This window comes from Somniosus microcephalus, chromosome 6 (genome assembly GCF_052327205.1).
Source record: "Somniosus microcephalus isolate GS21.2 chromosome 6, FLI_Smic_1.0, whole genome shotgun sequence".
Classification (NCBI taxonomy): Eukaryota; Metazoa; Chordata; class Chondrichthyes; order Squaliformes; family Somniosidae; genus Somniosus; species Somniosus microcephalus.
In genome coordinates this window covers 70,080,858-70,094,881 of record NC_140992.1, presented here as the reverse complement: position 1 = coordinate 70,094,881, position 14,024 = coordinate 70,080,858, and positions in this window count along the sequence as shown.

The following is a 14,024-nucleotide window of genomic DNA, read 5'->3' as shown; positions in this document are numbered from 1 at the left end:
ACCCGTTCTAAAGATCTCCATTAAGAACAGTGTTATTGATTCAAGGGCTGGATTTTCATTGAGGAGTCGGGAGGAGGCGGGACTACAACTTTCAGAGTTGTAGTCCAGCCTCCATCGAGTTCTAGCCAACCCACACGATTTTGACTTGATTGACCTTGCTGAGCCAGCCCAGCGGGCTCAGCAGGCCAATTAAGGGCCACCCGGCAACAGGTGACATCACAGATTGATATTTCATCTGTCAAGACCTTTTCACAGATGAAATATCAGCGTTTCACAGCTGTTTGAAGCTGTCAAACACTGACAATCTGTACTCCAGGTTAATTTCTTCCTCTCAGGATGATTTAGAGATCTCCCCGGAACAGAAAGCTGAATGCTGCAATTTTTGACAGCTCGCAGCCATTCTGCTTTCTGTGCCGGTGAGATGAGGGACTCCCGAGATCTGAAGGAAGGAAGGATGTAAAGGTAAGTAAAGGTATGTAAAACTCCTTTAAACACTTTACACACACCAAACACATTTACCTTTGCACTAATGCACCCATCACTCACCTGAACACCAGACATCTCGACCCCCCCAAGCCCTTCATCCCGACAGTCTGCCTCCTCTAACTTAGCGTGGTTTGGAGCCGTCGGGAATCCCACACTTCAACATTAAAAATAGGGATTAGGCTAAAAACTGCCTGTTAACTATCTGTTAACAGGCAGTTAATTGGCACTAATCCCCTTCCCGCCTCGGGGAGGTGGGTTCCAGTGCGGGTCGGGTACCCGCCTCCTTTGAAACTGGCATGGAGGTAGGTTGGGTGCGGGATGGGTTCGTGCCCCCTGATTTCGGGATTTTAACCCCCCACATGCCTCCAATCCTGCCTCCACTGTAGGGGGTGGCGTGTGGCCCATCAGTTATGCCCCTGACTGCCTGTGAGCAGTTCGAATCGTTCCCACACCCCTGGGCTCTCGACACCGGACTTAGGTGCAGGCGGCGATACAGAAAAACGGGTAGACAATTGGTTTGGTACAAGAAAAACCGTGAACTTTATTAAAACGATGATAAAATTACAAATGCTGAGAAAATCACTATGTAGTCACAGACTTATCAAAAGAAAATATACTTAAATGGGGGTGGGGAACACATGGCACATCGAGGGAAAACAACTACATTAACAATCCCCTTATCTTTATCCCACCCCTATACCTAACTAGATTAAGCTAAGAGGGGTCAGGAATTCATGCTCACCGAGTCAAAATCTGCTGAGTTAAAATGGTTGTGGGGTTTGGGGTTTGCTCTTTGTGCTCTCTGGGGCCTGCCATCATCACGTGGTCTCAGGGCGCTGCGAGGGCGTCGTCCAGGTAAAGTACCCCGAGATTAAAGTCTTTGCTTGGGTACTTTACCTCGCAGGGATGATGGTTCCTCTTCGTCGGGTGGCGGTTGTTGAAATTTGCTTGAAGATAGTCACAGGTACAGCTGGATTGAAGGCCCGATTATTCAAAGCGTTCTTCAATCTTCTTCCAATTCGTCTCGTCTCATCTCATCTCATCTCATCTCGTCTCGTCTCATCCCGCCTCGTCTGGCCTGCTTTGCCCGTGTTTGCCTGGTGTGATACCGGGCGTCCCTGATGGATTTTGGGGGAAGGCACGGGCAGTGGCCAGGCGGCAAGCGCAGGAGGAAGAGAGCAAGAGCCAAGAGAGCAAGTTGGTTACTGATGGGCCTACAATTATACTCCTTCTGATGGCCTTTATCTGCGCGTCAAATCAGGTCAGTATATTGTCCAACTTTTGGCGGGCTGTTTTAAATGATTATATCAATCTAAGTTAACTGGCTTTAGATGACCGTTTATCACACCCGATGGCCCTGATGTCCGGGTTGTATTGTCATTAATGCATTTTAATCGGCCTCTCCAGCCTTGGTGGCTCCCTTGAGCTGTTTCTGATTATTTACGCGGACAAACTAATGGCCTCATGTTTGGCCTAATTGGGTTTGATCTGTTTCGAACTGACGCAATGCATATTCAGTGTTTGCCTAGCTGTCTGGTTTTTCAAACACAAAGTCCTTTTCACAGAAATGCATTTTAAGTTTCAATTTCTCAAAACTGCCAGTTCTGTGCTGCAGAGTCCAAGCTTTTAAAATCTTACAGGCTTTTGGCCACGAGGTGCGGACGCCATCTTTTGGGTACCCTTTTTAAATTGTCCATACAGGGTCCATTTTATTAATAACCTTGGGGAAATGTGGGAATTTTGTGAATCCTACACTCCCCCCTGTGATACTAAAATTTGCTTGAAGTATCATCCTTACAAGGTGAGCAAAATTTCTGACCCTCCATAGTAAATCTTCCCCTGTAATTACCTATCTAATATACCCACGACACATGCACTTCCCATTCCGCAAAAATGTAGTGTACATAAGTATACATAGAATAACTACAGTCTTTGACACACATCCAAGCATGGAGGAGGTCCAACACCCCTGCACCACTTGGTACACATATATCTTTATTAACAACGCGCCACAAAATCTTTATTAAAAACAACAAAACAAAAAAACAACAATCTTTAATCAAAAATACAACAAAACTCACACAGGTGTATCTCCCTCCACCTTCACATAATGTTCCTTCCAGATCCTCTGGTTTCGGAATTGTAGCATCTGACCTTTTCCCTTGCACTGAATGCAGACTAGATACAACACTATCCCTAACTGGCAAACCACGAGAATGTGGGAAACCAGTCTGATCCACGAAGGGACCTCTATGTTTTTGAAAATGTCCCATCAGGGTGGAATCACAATATCCAATATCTTAGCCCCTATCTCTACTGTTTTCTGCTCTAGAGTGTAAAAATGTTTCTGTGAAACTATAACGGCTTTGAGTATTTTGGTAAGGTGTTCTGGGAGAGGGGGAATTTCGTAGCCGAAATACGCTACATATTTTTGCAAATTGGAAAAATTCTCCTTCACAGAGAGGTGAACAGTGGAGGGTTCAGGAATGGGGACAATTCACTCCTGGGCCACTTGAACTTCTGCCTCGGGTTTAAAGCAGAAACTGCTGTCACTAACCGGACACCAGCTATGCTGTCCATGCTGGTAGTGGGATGCGCCTGTGGTGACACAATATGTCCCACCTCCTATATATGCTACCTGCGGGGGAACATGGCCTTGTGCCATTGCCTACATGGTACAATTTATAGGTTTCGCGGCAGCAGACCTGAACCCGCACTGCGGTTTTGAATAGGCATTCAAGTGCTGGGGACATAGGATTGTGTGTGCTCCCCGGCTCCGGCACCGAGAGGTCAGTACCTGTCATAGCGTGCTCCCACTTTATGACGTGAGGTGAGACCACTGTGAAATGAATGTGTGCACCCCCTTGAATGACTCCAATGTTCTCAACCCTGTATACCGGTGCGGGTCGGGCTGTCCTACCCATCACCAGCATCCTAACTACTATTCCCATGATGGTGTGGTTGGACCACCTACAATCCACTTGGACTGGGTAGGCCTCGGAAGCTAGCCAGAGTTGGCACAGGCTTAATGCATTCTCAAATGGATGGAGGGCTGCGAGGTGTTTGTTGCTGATCCAGGAGGGGAATAAACCCTGTTTTAAATCCTCCAGATTACTGCAGCCTTCGCCCAGCAACCACGCCACATACAGCACGCACACCTCGTCCTGTGCAGCCTGGTCAGAAGCGTTTCTGTCCTCCCTTATGAGGGCATTTACCGTCTTTGCGTGCTTCTCCAACTCCGCTATAATCTCTTTTAAATGGACCATCATGGCCTGGTCCTCATGTAACTCCGAGCCCACTACCTTGTTCTCATCCATTAATACCTTCCTTAACTGCGTTTTTAAACCATTTATCTGGGTCTGCAGCTCTATGTCATCTAAACTGTTGATGACAGAGGACCCAGTATTAAACGCAGTAAAAACATCATTCCATACTCCCCTTCTTTGTCTCCCTGCGTTAACCAAAAACTCGCGGTGTGTGGTGTACAGTTCGGTTTTGTCAACATTGGGGAAATCGAACTCATAAAACTTCTTGAACATGTCCTTTAATAGGGCCTGGTATAGCTGCTCTGTTTCTTTGGGACACCACTCCGGTAAATGTACCTCGGTGAGATTTAAAATCACAGAGGCTACCGCGTAGTGTACCCCCTGGTACAGCATCTGATCGTTAGGTACTAGTACCAACCCATTCCATGGTCCCTTGGTGGTGGTGGGGCACCCTTCCCTGGGTAACCTCACCACCTGCGTCATGGGCAGGGGTTTTCGACGGCGGGTTACAAGCTCAGTGGCATTTACTGGGATCGGGGAGAATGGGACTGTGCACACCTTCCGGCTGGTATCCCACTTCATCCCCTTCCCGGCATCTCGCCACTGTCAGTGGAAAACAATGGATATGCCTGAGGGGCAGACCCTCTCTGACCCCCACATACAGATGTAAATCCCTTGATCCGCTTCCCAACACTTGTCCCAACACACACTTAATCCCCCGTGAGTCCCTGTAATCGTCCGGTGGGTATTGTTCCCCAACCGTTCCCACTCGACTGCAGGGTTCCTCATATCTTTGCTCAGCTTTCTGAGTCACCACCACCTATCCAGGGGAATGTGCCCCTTGCACGTTAAACATACACGCTTCCCTACGGTGACGCTGACCCTTGTGGTAACGACCCGTACCCTGGGGCACAGGAGGGAGGCCTCCCCGTACATGAAACCGGTCTGGCTGGAGTACTGAGATGAATTGGACCCCAGCCAGCCTGGCCACCTTTCCTCATGGACATAGACAGCGGTCTCCTCTGCATCCCGTTCGCCGCTTCCTTCGGTTGCAATCAACGCTCTATCCCCTGAGCACCCGTGGATGTGAGAGTCCTCCACGTCGCCCCTCTTTCACAGGCTCAGTCCCATCAGGGCGACTAGGATTACGATCCCCTTCATCCTGAAAATCTATCTGCAACAGATACAAAAACATGCATCCAGGTCCCCAAGAGATTCTCTGGCTTGGGTGAAGCATAGTCGGGTCCCGCAACCTCGACTCAAGTACACACACTCTTAGCAGATTACTACTTAATTAAAACTACCCGTCACCTTACTTAACTTAAGCTAAAACACCCAAACTTAAGCTAAATACCTAACTTAAAATATAAACATACAGGCCTAGAAATTCAGTTGGGCGCGCCAGCCGTTAGCGCCTTAGGAGGAGTAGATCTCGAGCACTAGGCGCTTAGCGCCCGGGCGCAGCGCGATCTGCGCCTCGCCCCAACTTCAGTAGACATTTAGCGCCGGCGCAAAGTTATAGCGCGCGCCCTGCTGCGCGCGCAGATCATGACGTCATTTCGTCGTGCAACGCCCTTTGTGCGCCCGGAACCGGAACTTCACTCGCGCCGCCCCATTGTGCGCCAGGCGGCCCTAACGACTGTGAAGTGGAACGGTACACAGCCGAGGCGGGCCGCAGGGAGCGCAAATTAAAGGGCACTTACCCTGCACTATAAAGGCCAGCCATTTTGCAGCATTCACTCTTGTGCAACGGATTTTTGGAGAGAGACCAAGGAGGAGAGCTTACTGCTTTGGCCCAACACTAGGACAGGTATTTCTGGCTCAGGCCAGAGCTTAGCAATTATCTTTGCCTTCATTGAGATCTCAGTGTTTGCCAGCATATAATGGGGGCTGCATTGGTTGCCAACGCTGAGTTTCAGCCTTATGCCGGAAGGGCTTACAGACGCCGTGAGAGAGTGGCAGCCCTGGCTAGACGCAGAGGGGGCAACAGGCGTCGCCAAGTGAGGCCTTACCCACCCAGGGTATACCGCCAGCAGTCCTCCTATCTGACCATGTCTGCCGCGCAGTGTGTTAGGAGGCTGCGATTCAGAAGGGAGGTGGTTGCAGACATCTGCCAGCTGCTTCACAGAGATCTGCAGCCACAGCTGATGCGCAGGACATCTCTGTCGGTAGCAGTGAAGGTGATGGTGGCTCTCAACTTCTATGCCACCGGCTCCTTCCAATCCGCTGCTGGGGACATTGCTAACATCTCCCAGTTCGCCGTGCATTGCTGCATCTGCCAGGTGACCAATGCCCTTTTCAGAAGGAGACATCAATTCATCTCCTTCCCCATGACCCTGGACAAGCAGCAGCAGCGTGCAGTGGGATTTGCAAGAATAGCGGGCTTCCCCATGGTGCAGGGCGCCATTGACTGCACGCATGTGGCTTTGCGGGCACCTCTGGAGCATGCCGAGGATTACCGCAACCGGAAGGGCTACCATTCCCTCAACGTACAGCTGGTGTGTGACCACAGGCAGCACATCCTAGCTGTCAATGCCCGGTTTCCAGGCAGCAGCCACGATGCCTTTATCCTGCGACAGACAACTGTGGCTGACATGTTCCAGGCACAGCCTCCCCCAAGAGGATGGCTTATCGGGGACAAAGGCTATCCTTTGTGTACCTGGCTCATGACCCCGCTCCGTGCGCCCATGACCCCTGCTGAAGAGGCATACAACGAGAGCCATCAAGTGACTAGGAACATCATAGAACAAACAATCGGCGTCCTCATGCAATGGTTCCGCTGTCTGGATCGCTCCGGGGGAGCCCTCCAGTATTCGCAGGAGCGAGTCTCCCAATTCGTCGTCGTTTGCTGCATGCTGCACAACCTGGCTATCCGCAGGACTCAGGCACTGCCACCTCACGTTGGACCACCACCTCAGGAGGAGGAGCAGGAGGAGGAGGAGGACGAGGAGTACCAGCCCAGGAGGGAAGCAGAAGGTCCAAGGGCCGCCCCTCAGCGGCTTATTGACCGTCACTTCTAGGCCCCCTGTCAGGGAATGGCTTGTGCCAATGAAAGAACATGATTGCAGCCGCTCCGCAAGCCCTCAGCCGGTTAAGGCAACAAACACTTCAAAGATCAAACATGGACAATGTGAATAAATAAAATGGTTTATTGTACAAACTCAGGGCCCTTCCCACATGAAAACCAAAAACAGACGAAACCCCCAAAAAACACTCACACACATTACTCGCTCCCACAACCTGGAGATGATTAACAAAACAGTGCAACAAAAATGGCCGTCATCCTTGGCCTTCGTAAAAAACAAACATCACATCCTCGGCCTTCAAAAAACAAACATCAAATTCTCGGCCTCAAAAAACAAACATCAAATTCTCGGCCTCAAAAAACAAACACAACTGCCCACACATTCTACTTTTTGGCCCGCGAGGGCAATGCCTTGGGCATCTTTGTGTGGCCCCTGCCCGCCCTGCTGCTCCTCCTCAAAGTGAGGCCATTGGCTGCTGCAAGGCCGGGGGCAGGCTCCTGAGGGGCACATGTCGTGACGGCAGATGCCCTTGGGGGTCGGCCTAGACGACGTCTGGCCGTCGAGGGGCCGGCTGGTGAATGCTGCAGCTGTGGCTGGCCAGCATCAGTCGCTGCAGCAGCTCCTGGCAGCTCCACTGGGGGAGTGGCAGTGGCGGCTGGAGGAATGGGGGCAAGCTGGCGGATGGCAGGCGCTCGCTGGTCGCCTGAGACACTGGCACTCGCCCGGGCCAGCACTGCAGCATGCGCACCAATCTGCCGAGGGACAGACCGCTGTGCTGCTGCAGCGCGCCAGGTGCCCTGGCGATGCCTGGCTGACACAGCGAGTGTGGCAGCAGTGAGTGCCCATGTTGACCTGTTCAGTGACCGCATCAGAGCAGCCAGTGACTGCACGGCACCGCTGATCACCTGGCCAGTCGCTGCCAGAGCTGCCCCGAATTCCGCCCGACTCGCTGCCTGATCTGCCCGGAATTCCGCCCGACTGGTGGCCTCTGAGGGCCCGAACTCGGACACACTCCGAGACAGGGACTCGATGGCCTCAGGCAACCGTGCCACTACCCCCATGAGCTCCGTATGCCGGCGCTCCGAGTTCGCGGACAAGTCCTCGATGCGGCGCATCTCCTCGGCGTTGGCCGCCTCCGGACTGGAGGTCGGGCTCTCCCTCTGGGGAGAAGGCCGCCGAGCTGGCCGACCCTTCCTGCGTTGCTGGACGCCGCTGGGCCCTGCAATTGGACTCCCCTCCGACCCTTCCCCCCTCTGGGGAGAAGGCCGCTGAGCTTCCACCCCCCTCCCGCGTTTCTGCAGGCCGCTGGTCCCAGGAGCTACCCTCCCCTCCGACACTTCCCCCACGCTCCCCTCCAGGGAAGACATGTCCCCTACATTGGCATGGGTTGCCACGGCTGAGGGTTCCCCTGATGGGCCGCCTTCCTCTTGCTCCTCCTCCTCCTCCTCTTCTGAGGGGCTGTCACTGGCAACTTCAGGGACCTCCTCCTCACCATCTGAAAGCAGGAAGGCACAAGAGTAGCTTTAGAGTGAGGAGAGGGCGTCAGCGAGGGATGCATGAGTGGTGGCATTCAGCGCATTGGTCGGACAGTGGCAAAGGATGTAGATCTGATGCGCAAGTGGGACGAGAGAGGTCCAAAAGGTCATGTCCTTACCATTGGTGCCCAGAACAGGGTCGGCATCTCCAGATGTAACGGGGCCAATCACCCGGGCACCCATGATGCGCTCCATGCGATGTTGCAGCTCGGTGAGCAGCTGGATCTGGGGGCCGCCTCCCCCGGTCGCATTCCGGCTCCTCTTATTATTGGCCAGCTTGGCCTGCAAGAGAAAGGACGGCCTCTAAGTACAGTGTGTAGCCCAGATCTTGTGTGCACTGCCTCCCATGGTGGAATAGCCTGGCCAGTGTGTAGCCCTGATCTTGTGTGCACTGCCTCCCATGGTCGAATAGCCTGGCCAGTGTGTTAAGTGCACAATGTGCAATTGATGTTCATGAGTGTCCCATAGCTGCTGCATGAGGGCTGGCCATTAGGGCTTTCAGGTCCCTTTGCCCATAATGTGAGGTGCACATGCAAGGATGAGGAGGACACTGGAAAGGGTACTCATCGTGACAATCCTGGCGAGGTCATTGAGCTTTTTGCGGCATTGGACACCGCTCCTGGGGACCTCGCTGTTGGATGTCACCTTGGTGCCGACATGCCTCCAGGCTCTCCGGTAGACACGGGCCGGCAGCTTCCTGCCATTGTCCGGAAACAAAATATGGCGTCTCTTCTCCACAGCACCAACCAGCACCCTCAGATCCATCTCTGAGAAGCGCTGCGCTCGTTCACGGGCCTTCTCCATGGTTTCAGGCGCTATTTGGGTCCAGCAGCAGTGTTCAGGCCTAGCTGGAGGGCTCCACTATCCAGGGCGTGGCAGCAGACCAAGTCGACCCTTCCCCCTTAGGAGCTGGCCGGCGCCAGGGTGTCTGCTGTCAATCAAGAAATGGCCGCACCTGCGCTGCGCCCGGCCTCGGCGCTAGTGCTCAGCACCTCTGGCTTAGCGCCTAAAGAGAGGCGTGCATCGCCAGTTTTAGCGCTCGAGCAAACTCTTAGGGCGAAGCTAATGAATATCGGGGAAGTGGCCTCGAATTTGCGTCGGGCGCAAACTTTAGTGGCCGCCCGACTTTACCGCCCCAAAAGTGGCTATAATGAATTTCTAGGCCACATTACCTAAACTATATACATCTGCCGCCCGTCTCCGGGCGGCCAGGCTAATTCCTGGTTGGACTGCGGCACACCGCTTCCTCCGGCGTGGCCACACCATCCTGCACTGTTGGTCCCTCGCCGCCCGTGGCTGCTGGCTGAGGACCTCTGTCCTTTGACTTCCCCCTGACTCGGGAGGCTGTTCCTTTAAACTGGGGAGCTGGTGACCATGGCTTCCTTGGCTGGGGCGTCCGTGGGGACCTTCTAGGGACCTTGGCGGGTGGGGCTTTCTTGGCTGATGGGCCTTTAACCTGAACCGCTGCTCCCTCAGGCTTGACCTCTCCCAAACCTGGGCTAGGGGCAGGTAACTCTTAGCAGCCTGTTGCTGCAAGCTGAGAGTCTCTTCCCCCAGGTCCCATGGCTGGGTCCGGGGTGGGGTTTTTGACCTCAGGTCCCTTCTCCTCTACACCTGGGTTAGGGGCGGGGTTTTCGCCCTCGGGTCCCTCCTCCTCTATACCTGGGTTAGGGGCGGGGTTTTCACCCTCGGGTCCCTCCTCATCTGGAGCCCAGAAGAGTGGGGGAGTGTCCCAATCGGTGGGCGGGATGGCCCCTCCCCTTAAACAAGCCACAGCGCCTGCCTGTGCAGTCTGTGAACTCGCTCCTGCTGCAGGCTGAGGATCTCTATCCTCAGACCCTACCCCAACTGGCTGTTTTCTCCTTTCAGGTTTAAACAGTTTGCACTGATTAATATAACCAGCAGCCTGTTTTAAAACCTCGTCCGCTGCCCCGAACGGGCATTCCAGGGACTCCCCGTTCTCTTCCCTTAGCAGAACGGCATTACAGACAGGATCTCAGGCTTGGACCTGCTTTAGATCCATGTTGTGTCCGTCAGTAGTAAGACACAAGACTGCAGGAGAATGGTACAACAGGTGTTTACTCAACGTGGCTCACTCTGGAACTGAACTGTACAGGTTACTACTCAGTGCTATATACAGGTGTGATCACTGCCGGTACTACAGTATACATGAGCTGTAAAAAGTAGTTCCCCCCTTAAAGGTATATACATTACAATTCCTCCCCTTTTAGATTAAAAGTACCATAACACTCATTTAACAATTAAATATCAAACTAATTACAACTAACACTTTTAACATACAACATTAGCTGAAAATAGTCCATTTATATATTCAGTCTTTGGGGAGGCTTCCTGATCCTTTCTGGATAGCACCTTTCCCGAGTGTCTCGCTCTTGGTGCGGAGGCGATTCTGGCCCCCTGTCGTCGGTTGGCTCATCAGCTTCCGATGCTACTGTTTCTGGGGTTGATGCGACCTGTACGTCGGGTTCATCACCAGGTACGTATGGGCGAGGCATGGGGTTGACTTGTTCCTGTGACTCTAGGATCTGGTCAGCATGGCATCTCACGATGTTCTCCCCAACGTCCACTGTATACATTAGTGGGCCCTGCCGTGTGCATATCGTTCCTGGCTGCCATTTTTCTGTTCGGTAGTCGCGGGCCAAGACTGGTTGCCCTACATTGAAGCTCCTTGTTGGCTTCTCATGGATGTGCTGGAATTGCTTACTCTCAACATCTCTTCGTACGTTTGGTCTGAGCAAATCCAGGCGAGATCTTAACCTTCGGTTAAAGAACATCATGGCCGGGGCCTGGTTGGTGACTGCATGTGTCGCATTCCGGTAGGCGAACAGGAAATTGTCCACCTTATGCTGCAGCGGAATGTTGTCATTGTACATAGCCTTTATTGCCTTCTTAAAGGTTTGTACGAACCTCTCAGCCAATCCATTTGTGGCTGGATGATACGGGGCGGATGTGTAATGCCTTACCCCATTCTTCTTCATAAGCCTCCGGAACTCTTCGGACACAAACTGTGGTCCGTTATCGGAGCAAATCTGTTCTGGCAAGCCGTTCCTGGCAAAAATGGTCCGTAGGACTGCAATAGTTTTCTCCGTGGTGGTGGAGGACATTTTGATGAACTCAGGCCATTTCGAGTGCGCATCCACGGCTATTAAAAACATTGAGTCCATGAATGGACCAGCAAAATCAATATGCACCCGTTGCCATGGAGATGAGGGCCACTCCCGTGGGTGTAGAGGGACATGTGGTGGTGCATTTTGGACTTTCTGGCATCCTGAGCAGCTCTTGGTCAGGTCCTCGATTTGTTTATCGATTCCCAGCCACCACACATAAGCCCTGGCAAGGCTTTTCATTTTTACCCCTCCCAGATGACCCTCATGAAGCTCATTGAGCACTCTATCCCTTAACTTGGGTGGAATTACCACTCGGGATCCACACATCAAGGTCCCCCGGCACACTGACAGCTGTTCTCTTCTTGTCGAGAATGCTGGCAACAGTGAGTCGCCATGTGCTGGCCATCCCTTCACTGTCAAATCATATACCCGAGACAGTGTCGGGTCATTTCGGGTCTCCTTTTCTATACGAGCGTTAGTTACCGGTAGGTATTCAACTACAGTCGAATGAAATATTTCGACAGGATCCACTGCTGGTGCTTCCTCCACAGTAGGCAGTGGCAGGCGTGATAGCCCATCAGCATTTCCATGCTGTTTCGTGCCCTTATATTCAATCTCATAGTGGTGCGCCCCTAGAAAGAGTGACCATCTTTGTAGTCATTGCACAGTCATCACCGGAACGCTCTTCTTCGGATTAAAAATGGAGACAAGATGCTGGTGGTCAGTCAGCAAGGTGAATTTCTGCCCGTGCAGATAGTGATTGAACTTTTTCACTCCCCACACTAGGCTGAGGGCCTCCCTGTCAATCTGGGCGTAGTTATGCTCGGCTGAGATTAGTGATCGTGACGCAAAGGCTATTGGCCTCTCTGAGCCGTCCGAGAATTTGTGCGACAGCAGCGCTCCAATGCCATAGGATGACGCATCACACGCCAACCGAATTGGTAGTGGTGGGATGAAATGGGCCAATACCTCTTTCGATGTGATTAGTGTTTTGCTTTTCTGGAAAGCTCGTTTACATTTGTCACTCCACTTCCATGGCACTCCAGTTTGCAGTAGGGTGTTCAGTGGGTGTAGTATTGTAGACAAATTTGGCAAGAACTTATGGTAGTAGTTTACCAGCCTGAGGAACGACCTCAGTTGTGACACGTTTTCCGGTGCTGGAGCCTTGACTACTGCCTGAATCTTTTCTGGGGACTTATGTAACCCCTCTTTATCGATAACGTAGCCACAATACGAGATCTGTTTTTTTAAAAACTCGCATTTGGGGCGGTTAGCTCGGAGCCCATATTCCTTCAATCTAGTGAGCACCTGCTCCAGGTTGGCGAGGTGATCACTGTCATTTTCACCCGTGACCAGGATGTCGTCCAAATAACACTGGGTCCCTGGGATCCCTTGCAGGACTTGTTCCATTGCCCTTTGCCAAATAGCCAGAGCTGATGCTACCCCGAATACCAGCCGGTTGTATTGGTAGAGACCTTTATGGGTGTTGATTGTGAGGTATTTTTTGATGCTTCTTCTACCTCCCTTTGCAGATATGCCTGGGCCAGGTAAATCTTAGTGAAGCGTTTCCCTCCAGATAGCGAGGCGAAAATATCTTCAATCCACGGAAGTGGATATTGCACGGTATGAAGGACTGGGTTCACTGTTACCTTAAAGTCCCCACAGATGCGAACCTTCCTTGGTTCCCCAGGCGTGCTGCTCAACGACTTTTTCATCACAGGGACGATGGGTGTAGCCCACTCGCTCCAGTCTACCTTGGACAGTACTCCTGAACGTTCCAAACTCTCCAGCTCTGCTTCGACGGCTGGGCGGATCGCATAAGGTACCGGTTTGGCCTTAAAAAATGTTGGGCTTGCGTTTTCTTCTATTTTAATTGTTGCTGTCATGCCTTTTAGTGTTCTGAGTCCTTGCTGGAACACTTCTTGCGCGTCGGTTAGGATCTTTGACAGTCACCCAGGTGTGACGTCGTCATCCTTTTTGGCAGCCACAGTCAGTGCTTGTATGGAATGCCAATCCAGCTGTATTTTCCGGATCCATTCATGTCCCAGTAATGGTGGTCCTCCATCTTGCAATACATACAGGTCTAGTTTTGGTGTTTCCTTACTGTTATATATAACGGTCACCCTTATTTTTCCTTTGGGGTAGACTTTTTGCCCCGTGTACGTCTTCAAAATAATTTTTGTGTCTCTCAAGGGTATGTGTGAGAATAGCCACTCGTAGTCCCGTCGGTTTATGACTGTTAGGGCTGATCCTGTGTCCAATTCCATCTTTACCTGGACTCCTGCTATCTTGAGAGTGACCCAAATGGTTCGGTGATCCTCCGTTTTGATCACATTATGTAGTTTCAGACAACTCAGCTCTCTGCTTTCAGAGTCGGTATCGCTCTTTTGTTCGTCTGAACTATTCTCCATCACCTTATGTACCTTCTTGCACTTTTCTTTTGGAGATTTCTTATTGCTGGTTTTCTTTCCCGACCTGCAGACTCATGATATGTGCCCTACTTTTCCACACTGTCTGCACACTTTGTCTTTGAACCAGCAATCATTGTGGTCGTGTGTTGTTCTGCCGCAGCGATAGCACTTC